This window comes from Oncorhynchus masou, chromosome 20 (assembly GCF_036934945.1).
Source record: "Oncorhynchus masou masou isolate Uvic2021 chromosome 20, UVic_Omas_1.1, whole genome shotgun sequence".
Classification (NCBI taxonomy): domain Eukaryota; kingdom Metazoa; phylum Chordata; class Actinopteri; order Salmoniformes; family Salmonidae; genus Oncorhynchus; species Oncorhynchus masou.
The window spans coordinates 29010676-29028640 of NC_088231.1; positions in this window are offsets into that span (position 1 = coordinate 29010676).

Consider the following 17965-nt stretch of genomic DNA (forward strand, 5'->3'; position numbering starts at 1 on the left):
CTGGATGACAGAGCTCCTTTATCTAAACACAAGCTGCTCTAACAGCAGTCTGGATGACAGAGATCCTTTATCTAAACACAAGCTGCTCTATCAGCAGTCTGGATGACAGAGATCCTTTATCTAATCACAAGCTGCTCTACCAGCAGTCTGGACGATGACAGAGATCCTTTATCTAAACACAAGCTGCTCTAACAGCAGTCTGGACGATGACAGAGATCCTTTATCTAAACACAAGCTGCTCTAACAGCAGTCTGGACGATGACAGAGATCCTTTATCTAAACACAAGCTGCTCTATCAGCAGTCTGGACGATGACAGAGATCCTTTATCTAAACACAAGCTGCTCTAACAGCAGTCTGGATGACAGAGATCCTTTATCTAAACACAAGCTGCTCTAACAGCAGTCTGGATGACAGAGCTCCTTTATCTAAACACAAGCTGCTCTAACAGCAGTCTGGACGATGCCAGAGATCCTTCTAGCCAGAGATCCTTTATCTAAACACAAGCTGCTCTAACAGCAGTCTAAACACAAGCTGCTCTAACAGCAGTCTGGACGATGACAGAGATCCTTTATCTAAACACAAGCTGCTCTAACAGCAGTCTGGACGATGACAGAGATCCTTTATCTAAACACAAGCTGCTCTAACAGCAGTCTGGACGATGACAGAGATCCTTTTTCTAAACACAAGCTGCTCTAACAGCAGTCTGGATGACAGAGCTCCTTTATCTAAACACAAGCTGCTCTAACAGCAGTCTGGACGATGACAGAGATCCTTTATCTTAACACAAGCTGCTCTACCAGCAGTCTGGATGACAGAGCTCCTTTATCTAAACACAAGCTGCTCTAACAGCAGTCTGGATGACAGAGATCCTTTATCTAAACACAAGCTGCTCTAACAGCAGTCTGGACGATGACAGAGCTCCTTTATCTAAACACAAGCTGCTCTATCAGCAGTCTGGACGATGACAGAGATCCTTTATCTAAACACAAGCTGCTCTACCAGCAGTCTGGACGATGACAGAGATCCTTTATCTAAACACAAGCTGCTCTAACAGCAGTCTGGACGATGACAGAGATCCTTTATCTAAACACAAGCTGCTCTAACAGCAGTCTGGATGACAGAGCTCCTTTATCTAAACACAAGCTGCTCTAACAGCAGTCTGGACGATGACAGAGATCCTTTATCTAAACACAAGCTGCTCTAACAGCAGTCTGGACGATGACAGAGATCCTTTATCTAAACACAAGCTGCTCTAACAGCAGTCTGGATGACAGAGCTCCTTTATCTAAACACAAGCTGCTCTAACAGCAGTCTGGATGACAGAGCTCCTTTATCTAAACACAAGCTGCTCTAACAGCAGTCTGGACGATGACAGAGATCCTTTATCTAAACACAAGCTGCTCTAACAGCAGTCTGGATGACAGAGATCCTTTATCTAAACACAAGCTGCTCTAACAGCAGTCTGGACGATGACAGAGATCCTTTATCTAAACACAAGCTGCTCTAACAGCAGTCTGGACGATGACAGAGATCCTTTATCTAAACACAAGCTGCTCTAACAGCAGTCTGGACGATGACAGAGATCCTTTATCTAAACACAAGCTGCTCTAAAGCAGTCTGGATGTCCTTTATCTAAACACAAGCTGCTCTAACAGCAGTCTGGATGACAGAGCTCCTTTATCTAAACACAAGCTGCTCTAACAGCAGTCTGGATGACATCTAAACACAAGCTGCTCTAACAGAGTCTGGATGACTTTTATCTAAACACAAGCTGCTCTAAAAGCAGTCTGGACGATGACAGAGCTCCTTTATCTAAACACAAGCTGCTCTAACAGCAGTCTGGATGACAGAGCCTTTATCTAAACACAAGCTTTATCTAAACACAAGCTGCTCTAACAGCAGTCTGGACGATGACAGAGCTCCTTTATCTAAACACTGCTCTAACAGCAGTCTGCTGACAGAGATCCTTTATCTAAACACAAGCTGCTCTAGCAGTCTGGACGATGACAGAGATCCTTTATCTAAACACAAGCAACAGCTGTCTGACTCCTTTACAGCTGCTCTAACAGCAGTCTGGATGACAGAGCTCCTTTATCTAAACACAAGCTGCTCTAACAGCAGTCTGGATGACAGAGCTCCTTTATCTAAACACAAGCTGCTCTAACAGCAGTCTGGACGATGACAGAGATCCTTTATCTAAACACAAGCTGCTCTATCTCAGATCCTTTATCTAAACACAAGCTGCTCTAACAGCAGTCTGGACGATGACAGAGATCCTTTATCTAAACACAAGCTGCTCTAACAGCAGTCTGGATGACAGAGCTCCTTTAGCTGCTCTAACAGCAGTCTGGATGACAGTCCTTTATCTAAACACAAGAACAGCATGACAGAGCTCCTTTATCTAAACACAAGCTGCTCTAACAGCAGTCTGGCTCTAACAGCATGACAGAGCAGTCCTTTATCTAAACACAAGCTGCTCTAACAGCAGTCTGCAGTCTGGACGATGACAGAGCTCCTTTATCTAAACACAAGCTGCTCTAACAGCAGTCTGGATTTATCTAAACACAAGCTGCTCTAACAGCAGTCTGGACGATGACAGAGATCCTTTATCTAACACAAGCTGCTCTATCAGCAGTCTGACGATGACAGAGATCCTTTATCTACAAGCTGCTCTAACAGCAGTCTGGAACAGAGCTCCTTTATCTAAACACAAGCTGCTCTAGCAGTCTGGATGACAGAGCTCCTTTATCTAAACACAAGCTGCTCTAACAGCAGTCTGGACGATGACAGAGCTCCTTTATCTAAACACAAGCTGCTCTAACAGTCTGGACGTGACTGGCTGCTCTACGATGACAGAGCTCCTGCTCTAACAGCAGTCTGGAAACAGAGATCACAAGCTGCTCTAACAGCAGTCTGGACGATGACAGAGATCCTTTATCTTTATCTAAACACAAGCTGCTCTAACAGCAGTCTGGACGATGACAGAGATCCTTTATCTAAACACAAGCTGCTCTAACAGCAGTCTGGACGATGACAGAGCTCCTTTATCTAAACACAAGCTGCTCAGCAGTAACAGCAGTCTGACAGAGAGATCCTTTATCTAAACACAAGCTGCTCTAACAGCAGTCTGGACGATGACAGAGATCCTTTATCTAAACACAAGCTGCTCTATCAGCAGTCTGGATGACAGAGATCCTTTATCTAAACACAAGCTGCTCTAACAGCAGTCTGGACGATGACAGAGATCCTTTATCTAAACACAAGCTGCTCTAACAGCAGTCTGGACGATGACAGACAGAGTCTGGATCCTTTATCTAAACACAAGCTGCTCTAACAGCAGTCTGGATGACAGATCCTTTATCACAGCTGCTCTAACAGCAGTTATCTAAACACAAGCTGCTCTAACAGCAGTCTGGACGATGACAGAGATCCTTTATCTAAACACAAGCTGCTCTAACAGCAGTCTGGATGACAGAGCCTCTTTAAAACACAAGCTGCTCTAACAGCAGTCTGGATGACAGAGCTCCTTTATCTAAACACAAGCTGCTCTAACAGCAGTCTGGACGATGACAGAGATCCTTTATCTAAACACAAGCTGCAGTCTCTAACAGCAGTCTGGATGACAGAGACAGAATCCTTTATCTAAACACAAGCTGCTCTAACAGCAGTCTGGAGACAGAGCTCCTTTATCTAAACACAAGCTGCTCTAACAGCAGTCTCTATGACAGAGCTCCTTTATCTCCTTTAAAACACAAGCTGCTCTAACAGCAGTCTGGATGACAGAGATCCTTTATCTAAACACAAGCTGCTCTAACAGCAGTCTGGATGATCCTTTATCTAAACACAAGCTGCTCTAACAGAGGATGACAGAGATCCTTTATCTAAACACAAGCTGCTCTAACAGCAGTCTGGACGATGACAGAGATCCTTTATCTAAACACAAGCTGCTCTAACAGCAGTCTGGACGATGACAGAGATCCTTTATCTAAACACAAGCTGCTCTAACAGCAGTCTGGACGATGACAGAGTCCTCCTATCTAAACACAAGCTGCTCTAACAGCAGTCTGGATGACAGAGCTCCTTTATCTAAACACAAGCTGCTCTAACAGCAGTCTGGAACAGCAGCTGCTCTAACAGCAGATCCTTTATCTAAACACAAGCTGCTCTAACAGCAGTCTGGATCCTTTATCTAAACACAAGCTGCTCTAACAGCAGTCTGGATGACAGAGCTCCTTTATCTAAACACAAGCTGCTCTAACAGCAGTCTGGACGATGACAGAGCTCCTTTATCTAAACACAAGCTGCTCTAACAGCAGTCTGGACGATGACAGAGATCCTTTATCTAAACACAAGCTGCTCTAACAGCAGTCTGGATGACAGAGATCCTTTATCTAAACACAAGCTGCTCTAACAGCAGTCTGGATGACAGAGATCCTTTATCTAAACACAAGCTGCTCTAACAGCAGTCTGGACGATGACAGAGATCCTTTATCTAAACACAAGCTGCTCTAACAGCAGTCTGGATGACAGAGATCCTTTATCTAAACACAAGCTGCTCTAACAGCAGTCTGGATGACAGAGATCCTTTATCTAAACACAAGCTGCTCTAACAGCAGTCTGGACGATGACAGAGATCCTTTATCTAAACACAAGCTGCTCTAACAGCAGTCTGACAGATTTATCTAAACACAAGCTGCTCTAACAGCAGTCTGGAGATGACAGAGCTCCTTTATCTAAACACAAGCTGCTCTAACAGCAGTCTGGACGATGACAGAGCTCCTTTATCTAAACACAAGCTGCTCTAACAGCAGTCTGGACGATGACAGAGCTCCTTTATCTAAACACAAGCTGCTCTAACAGCAGTCTGGATGACAGATGACAGAGCTCCTTTATCTAAACACAAGCTGCTCTAACAGCAGTCTGGACGATGACAGAGATCCTTTATCTAAACACAAGCTGCTCTAACAGCAGTCTGGATGACAGAGATCCTTTATCTAAACACAAGCTGCTCTAACAGCAGTCTGGACGATGACAGAGCTCCTTTATCTAAACACAAGCTGCTCTAACAGCAGTCTGGACGATGACAGAGATCCTTTATCTAAACACAAGCTGCTCTAACAGCAGTCTGGATGACAGAGATCCTTTATCTAAACACAAGCTGCTCTAACAGCAGTCTGGACGATGACAGAGATCCTTTATCTAAACACAAGCTGCTCTAACAGCAGTCTGGACGATGACAGAGATCCTTTATCTAAACACAAGCTGCTCTAACAGCAGTCTGGATGACAGAGCTCCTTTATCTAAACACAAGCTGCTCTAACAGCAGTCTGGATGACAGATGACAGAGCTGACCAGAGCTTTATCTAAACACAAGCTGCTCTAACAGCAGTCTGGACGATGACAGAGATCCTTTATCTAAACACAAGCTGCTCTAACAGACGATGACAGAGATCCTTTATCTAAACACAAGCTGCTCTAACAGCAGTCTGGATGACAGAGATCCTTTATCTAAACACAAGCTGCTCTAACAGCAGTCTGGACGATGACAGAGCTCCTTTATCTAAACACAAGCTGCTCTAACAGCAGTCTGGATGACAGAGATCCTTTATCTAAACACAAGCTGCTCTAACAGCAGTCTGGACGATGACAGAGATCCTTTATCTAAACACAAGCTGCTCTATCAAACACAGTCTGACGATGACAGAGATCCTTTATCTAAACACAAGCTGCTCTAACAGCAGTCTGGACGATGACAGAGCTCCTTTATCTAAACACAAGCTGCTCTAACAGCAGTCTGGACGATGACAGAGATCCTTTATCTAAACACAAGCTGCTCTAACAGCAGTCTGGACGATGACAGAGATCCTTTATCTAAACACAAGCTGCTCTAACAGCAGTCTGGATGACAGAGATCCTTTATCTAAACACAAGCTGCTCTAACAGCAGTCTGGATGACAGAGATCCTTTATCTAAATGACACAAGCTGCTCTAACAGCAGTCTGGACGATGACAGAGATCCTTTATCTAAACACAAGCTGCTCTATCAGCAGTCTGGACGATGACAGAGATCCTTTATCTAAACACAAGCTGCTCTAACAGCAGTCTGGACGATGACAGAGATCCTTTATCTAAACACAAGCTGCTCTATCAGCAGTCTGGACGATGACAGAGATCCTTTATCTAAACACAAGCTGCTCTAACAGCAGTCTGGACGATGACAGAGATCCTTTATCTAAACACAAGCTGCTCTAACAGCAGTCTGGACGATGACAGAGATCCTTTATCTAAACACAAGCTGCTCTAACAGCAGTCTGGATGACAGAGATCCTTTATCTAAACACAAGCTGCTCTAACAGCAGTCTGGATGACAGATCTAAACACAAGCTGCTCTAACAGCAGTCTGGACGATGACAGAGCCCTATCTAAACACAAGCTGCTCTAACAGCAGTCTGGATGATGACAGAGATCCTTTATCTAAACACAAGCTGCTCTAAAGCAACTGCTAAACACAAAGCTGCTCTAACAGCAGTCTGGACGACACCAAACCCTGTTGCAGTCTGGATGTTCCTATAACACCTGCTCTGTCTGGACGATTCCTTTACAACACAAGCTGCTCTACCAGCAGTCTGGATGACCTCCTTTATCCACTCAACAGCTCTGGATGGGATATCTCTGCGATCTGGATGACAGAGATCCTTTATCTAAACACAAGCTGCTATTTTCTACAAACACAAGTCTCTAAACCCGATGACATCCTTTATCCCAAGCTTTTCTCCCCCTATCCCCTCACCTCCTCTCTCCTCCTCTGCTGCTCTATCAGCAGTCTGGACTTCTTTATCTAAACACAAGCTGCATCTGGACAATCCTTTATCTAAACACAAGCTCCCCATGCTTGCGTGTGTTCCTGGATGTCCTTTATCTAAACACAAGCGTGTCTGTGTCCTTTATCTAAACACAAGCTGCTCTAACAGCAGTCTGTGACAGAGATCCTTTATCTAAGTGCTCTAACAGTCTGGATGTGCTCCTAACAGCAGTCTGGATGTCCTTTATCTAAACACAAGCTGTGCAGTCTGGACGATGTCCTTTATCTAAACACAAGCTGCTCTAACAGTCTGTGTCCTTTATCTAAACACAAGCTGCTCTAAAAGTCTGGATGTCCTTTATCTAAACACAAGCTGCTCTAACAGCAGTCTGTGACAGAGATCCTTTATCTAAACACAAGCTGCTCTATCAGCAGTGGACGATGTCCTTTATCTAAACACAAGCTGTCTATCAGCAGTCTGGATGTCCTTTATCCTAAACACAAGTGCTTTAACAGCAGTCTGGATGACAGAGATCCTTTATCTAAACACAAGCTGTCTAACAGTGTGTGACAGAGATCCTTTATCTAAACACAAGCTGTCTATCAGCAGTCTGTGTGTGCTCTAACAGCAGTCTGGACGATGAGATCCTTTATCTAAACACAAGTGGCAGTCTGGACGATGACAGAGATCCTTTATCTAAACACAAGCTGCTGTGGATGACAGAGATCCTTTATCTAAACACAAGCTGCTCTAACAGCAGTCTGGAGTGACAGAGATCCTTTATCTAAACACAAGCTGCTCTAACAGTGGATGACAGAGATCCTTTATCTAAACACAAGCTGCTCTACCAGCAGTCTGTGTCCTATATTTAACACAAGCTGCTCAGTTAACAGCTTGTATCAGACAGTGATGTAGTCAACAGACTTAGACAAACCCTGTTGTCGTGTTCCTATATTAGCTGTATTTTCTTCAACCCTGACCTCATCCCCTCACCTCCCGCTCCTCCTCTGCTCTCGCTCTTCTTCATTCACCCCTCCCCATGCTTGCGTGTGTTCCTGGGTCCACTGTGGCGTGGTGTGTGTGTGTGGTGTGTGTGTGTGGTGTGGTGTGGTGTGTGTTGTGAGTGGTGTGTCGGTGTGTGTGTGTCAGTTAACAGTGTGATGTAGTCCAGACTTAGGAATGTCATACTGCCGCTGGCCACACCGTGACTGTGTGGTGTGTGGTGTGGTGTGTGGTGGGTGGTGTGTGTTGTGATGTGTGTCGTGTGTGTGTGTGGTGTGGTGTGGTGTGGTGTGGTGTGTGGTGGGGTGTGGTGTGAGTGTGGTGATGTGGTGTGGTGGTGTGGTGTGTGGGTGTGTGGTGTGGTGTGTGGTGTGGTGTGTGGTGTGATGTGGTGTGTGGTGTGTGGTGTAGCTCAGAAACAGATTGACCTCTTTGGCCTGAATGCCCAGCTTCACATCTGAAGAAAACTTGGCACCATCCCTACGTTGAAGCATGGTGGTGGCAGCATCATGCTGTGGGGGTGTTTTTCAGCAGCAGGGACTGGGAGACTAGTCAGGATCGAGGGAAAGATGAACAGAGAAAAAAGTATAGAGAGATTCTTGATGAAAACCTTCTCCTGAGTGCTAAGGACCTCAGACTGGGGTGAAGGTTCACCTTCCAACAGGACAACGACCCTAAGCACACAATGCGGTAGTGGCCTTGAGAGGCCCAGCCAAAGCCCGGACTTCAACATCTCTGGAGAGACGTGATAATAGCTGTGCGGCGACTCTCCCCATCCAACCTGACAAAGCTTGAGAGGATCGGCAGAGAAGAATGGAAGAAACTCCCTAAATACAGGTGGGCCAAGTGGCACAGCCAAGAAGACTGAGGCTGTAATCACTGCCAAAGTTACTTCAACAAGTCGCCTTCTCTAGTTCCTACACCACCTGTTGTCTTGTTTCTACACCACCTGTTGTCTAGTTCCTACACCAAACCCTGTTCTCTAGTTCCTACAACACCAAACCCTGGTGTCTTGTTCCTACAACACCAAACCCTGTTGTCTAGTTCCTACACCACCTGTTGTCTTGTTTCTACACCACCTGTTGTCTAGTTCCTACACCACCTGTTGTCTAGTTCCTACACCACCTGTTGTCTTGTTTCTACACCACCTGTTGTCTAGTTCCTACACCACCTGCTGTCTTGTTTCTACACCTGTTGTCTAGTTCCTACACCAAACCCTGTTCTCTAGTTCCTACAACACCAAACCCTGTTGTCTTGTTCCTATAACACCTGTTGTCTTGTTCCTATAACACCTGTTGTCTTGTTCCTATAACACCTGTTGTCTTGTTCCTATAACACATGTTGTCTTGTTCCTATAACACCTGTTGTCTTGTTCCTACACCACCTGTTGTCTTGTTCCTATAACACCTGTTGTCTAGTTCCTATAACACCTGTTGTCTTGTTCCTATTAAAACAACAACTGTTTGAATTTCGACCTTACAAGACTAGAGACAGCCTTCCAATCTGCCAGTACATCATCAGTAAACTGCACTGGATCCTCTTATTACCTGAGCTAATAACAAGATCAACTACTGACTTAATAACTTGATTGACTATTTATCCTTTAAAGCGTTCTTTAATGTTCTTCATTTATAATCTCATACATTATTTTAACATTTCTACAAACTTCAAATGTCTTTCTATCCAATGGTACCAATTCTATGCACATCCTGGCGTCAAGGCCTGAGCAACAGGCAGTTTACTTTGGGCACCTCAGTCAGGCGGAAATTCAGGAAAATAGACCCCAGCCCCTAAGAGGATTTATTAAACCCCAAGCACAACGTTGAGGTCTTGTTCCTACAACACCAAACCCTGTTGTCTAGTTCCTACAACAAATTCAGGAAAATAGACCCCAGCCCCTAAGAGGATTTATTAAACCCCCAAGCACAACGTTGAGGTCTTGTTCCTACAACACCAAACCCTGTTGTCTAGTTCCTACAACAAATTCAGGAAAATAGACCCCAGCCCCTAAGAGGATTTATTAAACCCCAAGCACAACGTTGAGGTCTTGTTCCTACAACACCAAACCCTGTTGTCTAGTTCCTACAACAAATTCAGGAAAATAGACCCCAGCCCCTAAGAGGATTTATTAAACCCCAAGCACAACGTTGAGGTCTTGTTCCTACAACACCAAACCCTGTTGTCTAGTTCCTACAACAAATTCAGGAAAATAGACCCCAGCCCCTAAGAGGATTTATTAAACCCCAAGCACAACGTTGAGGTCCAACAGTCCACTGGATCTGCTTCTACTCAGCAGGATAATCTGTTGGGGTTTTCCACTCGTCTCTCGACGCTCTGCGGTAAACACGGAGGAGACAACCGGCAGGCTTCTCCTTTCCTGTCACATGACTGTCTGTCTCTTCACAGAGAGACAAACAGAGGGAACAACAAAGGGTGTGGGGGGGGGGGTGAAAAAAGTTTTCGAGAGAGAGAGAGTGGGTCAAAGTATTGTACCGTAGTCACATGTTATTACTGTCATCACAAACACCCTACTTAACTCCTGTCCCCTGCAACCATCACACACACACACACAGCCCTCTGCTTTATGTAGTTCTAACAGTTCTGTTGTCCCATTTAGCTCCCTCAGGGGATCCTTCCAACACTGAATGTGTCACTGTGCTGGTGACACACATTCCCCACAGTGTGTGTGAGACACAGTTCTCTCTCCTCGTGGCTGTGTGTGATGTTAATAAGTAAAGCCACAGTGACAGGACTACTCTCTGCCTGTCCCCTGGACCCGGCTGGTGTCACCTCACATCAACCTTGTTTAGGACAGGAACACACACACACGCACACACACGCACACACACACACACACACTCTCTCTCTCTCTCTCTCTCTCTCTCTCTCTCTCTCTCCATACAGGACACTTGTTGTGATTCATCATCATGTCTGTGTGTGTCTCTCTCTCTGTGTGTGACCCCCGGGGTGTGTGTTGATGGTAACAGTATGGCCGCTAAGTGGTCGTTAGATCAGTGTTAATTGCTGTACAGTGATATCAGACAGAGACTGCTGCCCCCAACACTCTCCGTGTCGTATCCTCTTAGTTGTCTGGTGTTGATCCCTGGATTACTGTCACACAGAGCAGAGACAGGATGGCCTACGGTTTTGTTTTAATTACTGTGATAGACTAATATTTTACCATGACTGACTACCCCCCCCACTATGTATTTAACCAGGAGGACTGACTACCCCCACTATGTATTTAACCAGGAGGACTGACTACCCCACTATGTATTTAACCAGGAGGACTGACTACCCCCACTATGTATTTAACCAGGAGGACTGACTACCCCCACTATGTATTTAACCAGGAGGACTGACTACCCCCACTATGTATTTAACCAGGAGGACTGACTACCCCCACACTATGTATTTAACCAGGAGGACTGACACTACCCCCACTATGTATTTAACCAGGAGGACTGACTACCCCCACTATGTATTTAACCAGGAGGACTGACTACCCCCACTATGTATTTAACCAGGAGGACTGACTACCCCCCACTATGTATTTAACCAGGAGGACTGACTACCCCCACTATGTATTTAACCAGGAGGACTGACTACCCCCCCACTATGTATTTAACCAGGAGGACTGACTACCCCCACTATGTATTTAACCAGGAGGACTGACTACCCCACTATGTATTTAACCAGGAGGACTGACTACCCCACTATGTATTTAACCAGGAGGACTGACTACCCCCTATGTATTTAACCAGGAGGACTATGTATTTAACCAGGAGGACTGACTACCCCCCACTATGTATTTAACCAGGAGGACTGACTACCCCCACTATTAACCAGGAGGACTGACTATCCCCCCACTATGTATTTAACCAGGAGGACTGACTACCCCTCTATGTATTTAACCAGGAGGTCTGACTACCCCACTATGTATTTAACCAGGAGGACTGACTACCCCCACTATGTATTTAACCAGGAGGACTGACTACCCCCACTATGTATTTAACCAGGAGGTCTGACTACCCCCTCTATGTATTTAACCAGGAGGTCTGACTACCCCCACTATGTATTTAACCAGGAGGACTGACTACCCCCACTATGTATTTAACCAGGAGGACTGACTACCCCCACTATTTATTTAACCAGGAGGACTGACTAACCCCCCCCCCCACTATGTATTTAACCAGGAGGACTGACTACCCCCACTATTTATTTAACCAGGAGGACTGACTAACCCCCCCCCCCCCACTATGTATTTAACCAGGAGGACTGACTAACCCCCCCCCCACTATGTATTTAACCAGGAGGACTGACTACCCCCACTATTTATTTAACCAGGAGGACTGACTAACCCCCCCCCACTATGTATTTAACCAGGAGGACTGACTAACCCCCCCCCACTATGTATTTAACCAGGAGGACTGACTACCCCCCCCACACTATGTATTTAACCAGGAGGACTGACTACCCCCACTATTAACCAGGAGGACTGACTACCCCCCCACTATGTATTTAACCAGGAGGACTGACTACCCCTCTATGTATTTAACCAGGAGGACTGACTACCCCCACTATGTATTTAACCAGGAGGACTGACTACCCCCACTATGTATTTAACCAGGAGGACTGACTACCCCACTATTTATTTAACCAGGAGGACTGACTAACCCCCCCCCCCCCCACTATGTATTTAACCAGGAGGACTGACTACCCCCACTATTTATTTAACCAGGAGGACTGACTACCCCCACTATTTATTTAACCAGGAGGACTGACTACCCCTCTATGTATTTAACCAGGAGGACTGACTACCCCCACTATGTATTTAACCAGGAGGACTGACTACCCCCACTATGTATTTAACCAGGAGGACTGACTACCCCCACTATTTATTTAACCAGGAGGACTGACTAACCCCCCCCCTGGACTGACTGCCCCCACTATGTATTTAACCAGGAGGACTGACTAACCCCCCCCACTATGTATTTAACCAGGAGGACTGACTAACCCCCCCCCCCACTATGTATTTAACCAGGAGGACTGACTACCCCCACCCCACTATGTATTTAACCAGGAGGACTGACTACCCCCCCACCCCCCACTATGTATTTAACCAGGAGGACTGACTACCCCCACCCCCACTATGTATTTAACCAGGAGGACTGACTACCCCCCCCCCCCCACTATGTATTTAACCAGGAGGACTGACTACCCCCACTATGTATTTAACCAGGAGGACTGACTACCCCACTATGTATTTAACCAGGAGGACTGACTACCCCCACTATGTATTTAACCAGGAGGACTGACTACCCCCACTATGTATTTAACCAGGAGGACTGACTACCCCCCCCCACCCCACCCCCCCACTATGTATTTAACCAGGAGGACTGACTGCCCCCCCCCCCCACTATGTATTTAACCAGCAGGACTGACTACCCCCACTATGTATTTAACCAGGAGGACTGACTACCCCCACTATGTATTTAACCAGGAGGACTGACTACCCCCCACTATGTATTTAACCAGGAGGACTGACTACCAAACGGTGTGACTGTGCTTGCATTTATCATCACTGCATTCCTTTTTAAAGTTTCATGATAACAGAAGGACAAAGTGTAGCATAGCGCAGGCTAACCTGCAGTGATTCTGGAGGCGGTTAGCACATTTAGTAACAAGACACTAGAGTGCTAACATGAAGGACAGTAGGGTCGGTACGCTAGTGACAGAGGTTAGCAACAAGACCGCTAGCAACAACAGAGTTAGCATGCTAGTGACAGAGGTTAGCAACAAGACCGCTAGCTTGAACAGGGTTAGCATAAATGTGACAGAGGTTAGCAACAAAACCGCTAGCTAAAAAAGGGTTTGCATGTTAGTGACAGAGGTTAGAACAAGACTGATGGTGACACCAGAGCTGGCATGCTAATAAGGAAGGTTATCACTTGCTACAACAAGGTCAGAATGCTAGTGATAGAGGCGACAACACCGCCAGGGACAAGAGAGCTAGAATGCTAGTGACAGAGGTTAACAGCAAGACCGCGAGTGGCACCAGAGCTAGCATGCTAGTATGAGAGGTTAGAGGCAAGACCGCTAGTGACACCAGAGCTAGCATGTTACTATGAGAAGTTAGCAACAAGACCGCTAGTGACACCAGACCTAGCATGCTAGTATGAGAGGATAACAGCAAGACTGCTAGTGACACCAGAGCTAGCACGCCGGTATGAGAGGATAACAGCAAGACTGCTAGTGACACCAGAGCAAGCACGCTAGTATGAGAGGTTAGCAACAAGCAGGTCCTATAGAGTCAACATGAGACAGATCAGGTACTATAGAGTCAACATGAGACAGATCAGGTCCTATAGAGTCAACATGAGACAGATCAGGTCCTATAAAGTCAACATGAGACAGATCAGGTCCTATAGAGTCAACATGAGACAGATCAGATCCTATAGAGTCATCATGAGACAGATCCGGTCCTATAGAGTCAACATGAGACAGATCAGGTCCTATAGAGTCAACATGTCTCTGAGACAGATCAGGTCCTATAGATTCCACATGTCTCTGAGACAGATCCGGTCCTATAGAGTCAACATGTCTCTGAGACAGACCAGGTCCTACAGAGTCAACATGAGACAGATCAGGTCCTATAGAGTCAACATGAGACAGATCAGGTCATATAGAGTCAACATGAGACAGATCCGGTCCTATAGAGTCAACATGTCTCTGAGACAGACCAGGTCCTATAGAGTCAACATGAGACAGATCAGGTCCTATAGAGTCAACATGAGACAGATCAGGTCCTATAGAGTCATCATGAGACAGATCAGGTCCTATAGAGTCAACATGAGACAGATCAGGTCCTATAGAGTCAACATGAGACAGATCCGGTCCTATAGAGTCAACATGTCTCTGAGACAGATCAGGTCCTATAGAGTCAACATGAGACAGATCAGGTCCTATATAGTCAACATGAGACAGATCAGGTCCTATAGAGTCAACATGAGACAGATCCGGTCTATAGAGTCCATGAGACAGATCAGTCCTATAGAGTCAACTGAGACAGATCAGGTCCTATAGAGTCCACATGTCTCTGAGACAGATCAGGTCCTATAGAGTCAACATGAGACAGATCAGGTCCTATAGAGTCAACATGAGACAGATCAGGTCCTATAGAGTCAACATGAGACAGATCAGGTCCTATAGAGTCAACATGAGACAGATCAGGTCTATAGAGTCAACATGAGACAGATCAGGTCCTATAGAGTCAACATGAGACAGATCAGGTCCTATAGAGTCAACATGAGACAGATCAGGTCCTATAGAGTCAACATGAGACAGATCAGGTCCTATAGAGTCAACATGAGACAGATCAGGTCCTATAGAGTCAACATGAGACAGATCAGGTCCTATAGAGTCAACATGAGACAGATCTCCTATAGAGACAGATCAGGTCCTATAGAGTCAACATGAGACAGATCAGGTCCTATAGAGTCAACATGTCTCTGAGACAGATCAGGTCCTATAGAGTCAACATGAGACAGATCAGGTCCTATAGAGTCAACATGAGACAGATCAGGTCCTATAGAGTCAACATGAGACAGATCAGGTCCTATAGAGTCAACATGAGACAGATCAGGTCCTATAGAGTCAACATGTCTCTGAGACAGATCAGGTCCTATAGAGTCAACATGTCTCTGAGACAGATCAGGTCCTATAGAGTCAACATGAGACAGATCAGGTCCTATAGAGTCAACATGAGACAGATCAGGTCCTATAGAGTCAACATGAGACAGATCAGGTCCTATAGAGTCAACATGAGACAGATCAGGTCCTATAGAGTCAACATGAGACAGATCAGGTCCTATAGAGTCAACATGAGACAGATCAGGTCCTATAGAGTCAACATGAGACAGATCAGGTCCTATAGAGTCAACATGAGACAGATCAGGTCCTATAGAGTCAACATGTCTCTGAGACAGATCAGGTCCTATAGAGTCAACATGAGACAGATCAGGTCCTATAGAGTCTACATGTCTCTGAGACAGATCAGGTCCTATAGAGTCAACATGAGACAGATCAGGTCCTATAGGAGTCAACATGAGACAGATCAGGTCCTATAGAGTCAACATGAGACAGATCAGGTCCTATAGAGTCAACATGAGACAGATCAGGTCCTATAGAGTCAACATGAGACAGATCAGGTCCTATAGAGTCAACATGAGACAGATCAGGTCCTATAGAGTCAACATGAGACAGATCAGGTCCTATAGAGTCAACAAGAGACAGATCAGGTCCTATAGAGTCAACATGAGACAGATCAGGTCCTATAGAGTCAACATGAGAGAGATCAGGTCCTATAGAGTCAACATGAGACAGATCAGGTCCTATAGAGTCAACATGAGACAAATCAGGTCCTATAGAGTCAACATGAGACAGATCAGGTGCTATAGAGTCAACATGTCTCTGAGACAGATCAGGTCCTATAGAGTCAACATGTCTCTGAGACAGATAAGGTCCTATAGAGTCAACATGTCTCTGAAACAGATCAGGTCCTATAGAGTCAACATGAGACAGATCAGGTCCTATAGAATCAACATGAGACAGATCAGGTCCTATAGAGTCAACATGAGACAGGTCAGGTCCTATAGAGTCAACATGAGACAGATCAGGTCCTATAGAGTCAACATGAGACAGATCAGGTCCTATAGAGTCAACATGTCTCTGAGACAGATCAGGTCCTATAGAGTCAACATGAGACAGATCAGGTCCTATAGAGTCAACATGAGACAGATCAGGTCCTATAGAGTCAACATGAGGCAGATCAGGTCCTATAGAGTCAACATGAGACAGATCAGGTCCTATAGAGTCAACATGAGACAGATCAGGTCCTATAGAGTCAACATGTCTCTGACAGATCAGGTCCTATAGAGTCAACATGAGACAGATCAGGTCCTATAGAGTCAACATGAGACAGATCAGGTCCTATAGAGTCAACATGAGACAGATCAGGTCCTATAGAGTCAACATGAGACAGATCAGGTCCTATAGAGTCAACATGAGACAGATCAGGTCCTATAGAGTCAACATGAGACAGATCAGGTCCTATAGAGTCAACATGAGACAGATCAGGTCCTATAGAGTCAACATGAGACAGATCAGGTCCTATAGAGTCAACATGAGACAGATCAGGTCCTATAGAGTCTACATGTCTCTGAGACAGATCAGGTCCTATAGAGTCAACATGAGACAGATCAGGTCCTATAGAGTCAACATGAGACAGATCAGGTCCTATAGAGTCAACATGAGACAGATCAGGTCCTATAGAGTCAACATGAGACAGATCAGGTCCTATAGAGTCAACATGAGACAGATCAGGTCCTATAGAATCAACATGAGACAGATCAGGTCCTATAGAGTCAACATGAGACAGATCAGGTCCTATAGAGTCAACATGAGACAGATCAGGTCCTATAGAGTCAACATGAGACAGATCAGGTCCTATAGAGTCAACATGTCTCTGAGACAGATCAGGTCCTATAGAGTCAACATGAGACAGATCAGGTCCTATAGAGTCAACATGTCTCTGAGACAGATCAGGTCCTATAGAGTCAACATGAGACAGATCAGGTCCTATAGAGTCCACATGAGACAGATCAGGTCCTATAGAGTCAACACAACATGAGACAGATCAGGTCCTATAGAGTCAACATGAGACAGATCAGGTCCTATAGAGTCAACATGAGACAGATCAGGGCCTATAGAGTCAACATGAGACAGATCAGGTCCTATAGAGTCAACATGAGACAGATCAGGTCCTATAGAGTCAACATGAGACAGATCAGGTCCTATAGAGTCAACATGAGACAGATCAGGTCCTATAGAGTCAACATGAGACAGATCAGGTCCTATAGAGTCAACATGAGACAGATCAGGTCCTATAGAGTCAACATGAGACAGATATCAGGTCCTATAGAGTCAACATGAGACAGATCAGGTCCTAGAGAGTCAACATGAGACAGATCAGGTCCTATAGAGTCAACATGAGACAGATCAGGTCCTATAGAGTCAACATGAGACAGATCAGGTCCTATAGAGTCAACATGTCTCTGAGACAGATCAGGTCCTATAGAGTCAACATGAGACAGATCAG